The sequence below is a fragment of the Lissotriton vulgaris genome, unplaced genomic scaffold (assembly GCF_964263255.1).
Source record: "Lissotriton vulgaris unplaced genomic scaffold, aLisVul1.2 SCAFFOLD_1646, whole genome shotgun sequence".
In the NCBI taxonomy this organism is placed as follows: Eukaryota; Metazoa; Chordata; class Amphibia; order Caudata; family Salamandridae; genus Lissotriton; species Lissotriton vulgaris.
In genome coordinates this window covers 554,628-561,865 of record NW_028251078.1, presented here as the reverse complement: position 1 = coordinate 561,865, position 7,238 = coordinate 554,628, and the positions used below count along the sequence as shown (strand labels likewise).

At 49.1% G+C, this 7,238-nt stretch overlaps 1 non-coding gene across 1 annotated transcript; it reads right to left on the bottom strand.

Moving 5' to 3' along the window:
- Positions 1 to 6,192: 6,192 nt before the first annotated feature.
- On the bottom strand, positions 6,193 to 6,264 carry TRNAC-GCA (transfer RNA cysteine (anticodon GCA)). Its single transcript has one exon. It is a non-coding gene; the product is annotated as a tRNA-Cys (tRNA).
- Positions 6,265 to 7,238: the final 974 nt, after the last annotated feature.

Here is a 7,238-nt window from a genome sequence, read left to right as displayed (position 1 = left end):
ATGAACCCTTAGGCCAACCATAGAGAGTGCATGCTATATAAGGAACCATAGAGGACAACACTTCCTCTTTCTTTGTCCATGAACCATAAAAGTCTAAAGTCATTTGAAGAAAAGTACCGCCAACCATCCAGAAAGGAAAATCCGAAGGCTGAACTGCAAGAAATCCAACAGGAAAGATAGGCAACTATTCCACAAGCGCCGAAGGTGCATCAGGGAAACACAGCAACTCCAGGATCCAAGTCGTGGAAACGGTGCCGGAAAGACCAAGATGACAAATCACTTCTGGTCCGAACCTGAAATCAAAAACAGAGTCGTAATATACATCCCCAAAACCTTTGAAGGTCGCATCACATAGGGTGGGGAAAAAATATCAATGCAAACAACGCATCTCAGATTAAAGTCAAAATGCACATGAACAATGCAGTAGAATACCAATGGGTGGGATAATCCTCGCCTCCGTGTCCTTAATAGAATTGAAAATTCTTGTCACGAATGTTTGCAAATTTTTAATTCTATGGCAGGACAGGAGGCTTCAGATTATGCTTGTTCAAAGCTGTTCCACCACAACAGACGCAATATCGACAATGGGTTTGAAATAAAAGGTTTTAAACACTGTATCAGAAGACCAATCAGCAGTTTTCACAATGTCATGTAAACTTACACCAACATGAAAAGCCTTGGAGGCCATGGCACCCCTCGCGGAGTGAGCTCCAAAGATGGAGGTATCAATGCCTGCCTCAGACATAAGCCAGCGTACCCAACGAGCAAGAGTAGCTGACGCCACAGGCTTAAAAGGCTTTAACAAAGCAATCAATAACTGACCAGACATATCTTGACGAAAAGGAGCAGTACTCACCTCATAATCCTTTATGCAACGAACCACACACAATTGTGGGTGATGAGGAAACGCAGGATAAGTGACAGTAGACAGATTAGTCTTGGTACGCCTGGAGACCGTAAAAGTAACCCCTTCCGGAGAAAAAGAACGACCAGCGAGGTCCAACGCCCGGACATCCGAAACACGCTTACAAGACACTAAGCACAAAAGCATTGTCAATTTTGCAGACAATTGCTTACGGGACAGAGAAGCGTTGGGAGGCCAAGCTTCCAGAAAACGCAGCACAACAGAGACGTCCCAAAGAGCCACATATTTCGGACATGGTGGTTTAGCCATTCGCACACCACGCAACAATGCAGAGATGAGAGGGTGTTCCCCAACAGGCTTACCGTCGACCAAAGCATGGCCCGCCGAGAGAGCGGAACGGAAAGAATTGACGGTCCTGTAAGCAGAACCAGCAGAAGCGACAGAAGCAAGAAAATTAACCACTAGAGAGATATCTGCAGAAGTGGGATCCAGGTTCCGTTCAGAACACCAATCACACCACCTACGCCAAGCTGACGCATAACGTTTGCGCGTGTTGGGGGCCCAAGCTTCACTGATGAATCTCTCAGCGTCTCCAGATAAGCCAGGGACTTTCCAGCGTTCCCCGAGAGGCGCCACGCTACAAGACGGAGCTGGCCCGACAAGACTAGGGGATGCGGGTGGAGCAGGGGATCCAACAGCAAGTTCCACCTCGCTGGAAGCAGAAATGGCGTCGAGCAACTCATTTCCAGAAGGTCCGGAAACCAAGCTTGAGCTCTCCAAAGAGGAGTGATCAGAACAATCTCCGACAGAAACTGTTTCGTCCTGGCCAAGACTCGCGGAATCATTGCGAACAGGGGAAAGGCATAGCAAAGCTGTGGAGGCCAAACCTGGAGAAAGGCATCCGTGGCCATGGCCTCCGGATCCGGACGCCAGCTGTAAAACCTGGGTATCTGAGCATTGAGGCGAGAGGCGAAGAGATCGATCCAGGGACGGCCCCACAGGCGAGACAGGGAGCGAAAGACCCGAGGGTGAAGACGCCAGTCGCTGAAGTCCAGGAGATGGCGAGAATTCCAGTCGGCCACCTGATTTTGGCGACCCGGAAGATACTCTGCAATAAGAGTGATCTTTCTCTGTAGGCAGAAATGCCAGAAGTCCTTCGCAATCTCCGCTAACAACTTCGACCGAGTCCCCCCCAATTTGTTCACATAGCGCACCGCTGAGACGTTGTCCATGCGAAGCAAAATGCAACAGCTGGTGGCTTGTGGAGCCAAACTGCGGATCGCAAATGACCCCGCCAGAAGCTCCAGGCAGTTGATATGAAGGGCTAGTTCGTCCTGAGACCAGCGGCCGCCCGTCGTCAAGTCTCCGCAACGGGCTCCCCAGCCCCAAAGACTCGCATCCGATTCCAAAACCAGATCCGGAGTCGAGCCGAAGAGAGCCTTCCCGTTCCAAGCCTCCATGTGTCGGAGCCACCACAACAGTTCCGACTTCGCATCCTGGGACAGAGGAACCAGGTCGGAATACCGAAGACCCTTCTGCAGATGTCTGATTTTGAGGCGCTGCAAGGTCCGATAATGCAGAGGACCCGGAAATATCGCCTGGATGGATGAAGCCAACAGCCCGACTATCCGAGCGATCGACCGCAACGATACGTTCGGTGCAGACAACAGTGACTTCAACTCCCTCTTGATAGACCTGATCTTCAGAGCAGGTAAAAGAAGTTGGCAAGACACCGAATCCACAAGGAAACCCAGAAACTCTATCGATTGAGTGGGAAGTAAATGAGATTTCTGCGGATTCACTAGAAATCCGAGAGACTGAAGTAGATCGACTGTCCAAGACAAATGGGAGCGCAGTTGTAGAGGACACTGAGCCATCAAAAGGATGTCGTCCAGATACACTATAAGTCTCACCCCCCGCGCACGCAGGAATTCCATGACCGGCCGCAGGAGCTTCGTGAAGCACCATGGGGCGGAGGAGAGACCGAACGGGAGTACCCTGTATTCGAACCAGTTCCCCAGCCATTGGAACTGCAGAAAACGGCGATGAGGCGGATAGATGGGAATGGACAAGTAGGCGTCCTTCAAATCCAGACGAACCATCCAGTCGCCTTTGCGTAGAAGATCCCTGAGAAGATGGATGCCCTCCATCTTGAAGTGACGATAAATCACCCCGTTGTTGAATTCTTTGAGGTTGAGTACAAGGCGAGACCCGCCCCCCTTCTTCTCCACCAGAAACACATTGCTGACGAACCCCTGTGTATGGCGGTTCGTTCGCACTATGGCCCCTTTGAGAAGAAGGGAATCGATTTCTTTGGAGATCACCTCGCGATCTCGTTGGGAAAAAACAAGGGGAGAAGGGACGGGACCCTGAAGAGGAGAATGGTAAAACTCGATGTGGTACCCCTGAACTGTTTGCAATATCCATGCATCGCTGGAGATCGAGCGCCAATTCTCTAGAAAACACTGAATCCTGCCCCCCAAAACAACACTGTCGAACGGAATCAGGCTCACCTGTAGAGGAGTAATCCTGTCGTCCTCCCTGGTTACCTCCGTAGCCTCCCTTGTTGCCTTGGCCTCGACCTTTCCGGGAGGGATAGAAGGTGGACTTGGATCCGGAATAGGACTGCTGCTGCTGCTGGCGCTGTCCGCCTCCACCCTGTTGGGACTGCTGGCCACGTTGTTGACCAGAACCTCGGCCGAACGAACGTCCCCCTGAACGTCCGGCCTTGGCAAAAACCGGGCGGAATGCCCTACGCAAAGAAGACTGCGCCTTGTCCAGACCACTAAAAGTCGCTACAAACTTAGTCAGTTCTTTCAAAAACGGTTGTCCAAACAAAAGACCCTGAGCCAGAGCACCGGATTCAGAAGTAGCCAGCTCTGACAAACGCGGATCCATCTTGATTAAAATGGAACGGCGACGTTCCGTTGAAAGGGCCCAGTTTGCGTTCCCTAAAAGACAGATTGCCCTTTGGGCCCAGCCAAGGAGGACATCGGGATCAATGCCAGACGCCTCCCCTTGGGCCTGGTATGCCAGATCCAGGATTTTTGTCAAAGGACCAAGGACATCTAGTAACTTGTCCTGGCACAGTCGCCAAGAGCGGTCGATACCCTTCTTGGGATCCTTATTAAATTTCTTTAGATAGGTCAAGATCGTGGGATCGACCTCCGGAGTATCCGCTAACTTGTCCGCCAACTCCGGACGAGGGCACTCAGAACGCAACCGAGCACGCACCTCCTGATCAAAAGAGTCGCGGATATGCTCCTGAATATAATCTGCGACTTCTGGGGCTGGGCACCAAACCTTGGAATTAGGGTGGACGATATCAGAGGGCTCAAAGGTCAAGATTGGTGGATGCGGAGAAGCGTCCACAAAATGCTCCTTTCGGGATTTCTTCGCCGGAGAGGGACCAGAGGGACCAGAAGATGATGAGGAAGAGGTATCCTCGGTATCCGGAACAGGAGCAGACAAGGACCTGGCCAAACGAGCAAAATCAGACCTATGAGGATTACCAGGAGACTTAGAAGAATGCGCAGAGGCAGAGGATGGAATCCAACCCTGTTGCTGAGCATACTCAGCTAAATGACGCTTCAGAGGTCCAATGGCACGGACCAACGCAGTATTCACAGACTGCTGAACGCCCTGGTCAAGGGCCTCGACTAAATCAAATTCAAAGGAGTCCTCCTGTTCCTCCTCATAAAAATACTCCTCAGCATCAACATAGTCTGCCATGACGCTGGAATGCACTGGTGAAAAACCAGAAAAATAACAAAAAACTAGAAATACCAAGGTATAACTAGAGGCCCACAGCAAATATAATTGCAATGCAAAAGGTCACAATCAAGTGACTCCGACAGGGGGGGTGACAGCCCCACGCAAGCTATACAGGCAGAGTCACAACTCAACCCAGGAAAACAGAATAAAGCGTGGAGGGACCAGCTTGCGCAAGAAAGACACCCTAGGCACTGCCTCTAAAAATTATGCAGCCCAAAACCTTCTGAGAGGAAGAGGGCGTCAGAGGGGCTCTCCGGCAGGCAAAGTGGGCCGAGGCAAAGTGTAAACGCGCCGCCTCACAGCGTTCCGAAGCTCCTGACAACGGAGCGTCACAAATGCCACCAATGCGCATGCGCGGTGACTCGCCTTGTTGCCGGAAGAGGAGCGGCGCGCGACACGCGCGCGCGACTCCCCGAGCCCCGGTCCCGCTCCACAAAGACAGCAACGCGGGCACAATGCGCCCGCAACTACAAGAGAGGCGAACACGCGCTCTCAAAGCAACACAAGCGGCGAAAGCCGAACCGAGTAAACAAACCAGAAAATTAAACGCCGGTGACAGCGCGACGCACAACGCGACTGCGCAACAAACGTTAAAGCGAAACCGGCATGCAATTAAACATCAAATAAACAATGCAATACAATGTAACAATGAGAGTCAAAAGCACTTAACTGGCTGCGAAGCAGCAAAGAAAGAGGAAGTGTTGTCCTCTATGGTTCCTTATATAGCATGCACTCTCTATGGTTGGCCTAAGGGTTCATGGGAGTTGTAGTTTTTTCGTTTCTTTACTGTGTTTTTATTGGCTGCTGTTAGTAGTAAAGAAATGGAGAAAGCATAATCTGAAGCCTCCTGTCCTGCCATAGAATTCCTAAACACCTGTCTCCATGTTAGAAAATAAACGACCTTTGACCTCTGTCTTTGAAGCCCAGCAAATGGGACAGAAATACCCGGAATTTAAAGCCATCGTTATGTATTGGCTGAACTTTGGCGACCCACCAGAGGCTGTGACCCACAGTCTGAGAAACACTGTTGTACTGTCTTGTTCTCACTAATCAGGTTAACTGGCATTTATTTTCTTCATTTAATGTGTTTACATTAATTTATATGCAGTTACTTCAAAATAATTACAGAACTGTGTTTTCTTTTAGACACACCTTTGCCTCCCCCACCCACATGCCCCCCCTTTAAATCACTGACCCCGCCCCCATTGCACTAAGGACCTTGCACCTGCTGCCCTCGTGTCCCTCGGATCCAGTTTATACGGTAGTGAAAAGGCGCACGACAAAACCTTTCCAGAGTGAGGCGCCCTTTCACCTATCCATACATGTTACGGGTTCGCATAATGAAACCAGGGTGGAAATGAAGGAATGCAGAAACGGGCCATTTAATCTTAGACAAAGAGTCCTAAATGTTAAAAGTTTGAATCTCCCTCTCGTTCCTGTTAAACGTGCATTGAAAACTGGGCTAAGTAATTACAAAATGTTTCTTCTGAAAGCAAGGAATTTGTATTTAAAATAATTTTCTGCATAAAAAAAAGATAATCTTTTCTAAAAGTAGGGGACACCCGGATTAGAACCGGGGACCTCTTGATCTGCAGTCAAATGCTCTACCACTGAGCTATATCCCCAGCTGTTGGGTTATGTGTTAAATATGAACTTTAGCGCTAGGTGTCAAATATTACAAGTCTGTTTCTTGTTCCTGATGAGTCAGTGAGATTTTGCTTCAAGGCGCGCCACGAAGTTAATGTTCCAGCTTTGTGTGCGAGCACACTGCCTTCTGTGACATGTACTTTGTTTTATTTTTAACGCCTGGGAGCGCCTAGTCGCCACTATAATGGCGAAAGGGAGTGTGGTGAGGGTGGCATTGGTATGTCACCCCCCCCCACCCCAAATCCTCCAGGGGAGGGGCGATGAGTCCTAGCCATGGGAGTCTGAGGCTGGTGATGAGGGCGCGGGAGGTGGGTGCCGGAGCCTCCTCCACAGCCCCGCTCACACCCACCAGCTTATTTTATTTTTATTTATTTTATGCGTTTTTATATAGAGCGGACTTTTCCCGAAGGCGTCAGAGCGCTTCACAATAGGAACAGTAATAATACATGAGGAGAAAATTACATGAGAACAAATTACACAAAAGCAAATGTTAAGTTACATGAGGCAAAAGTGCCAATTGTAAGCAAAAAAAAATACAAGAGGTAGCAAACAGTAAAATACAGGAGGAAAAAGTGGCATGTGTGCAGGTTACAAAAGCATACAAAGTACAAGTAGAGGTAAAATACTGCAATATATGGCAGACACTCAAACACAAGAACAAACGTTATGTAGGCAATGGTGGCACTTGTGCAAGTATCGAAAGCAAACAAAATGTAAGAGGTAGCAAACAGTGTGTTACAAGAGAAAAGTGACTTGTGCATGTTACAAAGGAGTACCAAACACAGGTAAAAGGATAATACTGCAATAAATGGCAGAACATTGGGAAGGCACTTCCATAGTCAAGTACAATAGGATTTTCTATAATGAAAGTTCTTCCTTCAGATAATCGAGAGGGCGTGAGTTAAATTTGGAAGTGTCTTTGAAAGAGGAGAACTTTGAGGTCCGTTTTGAA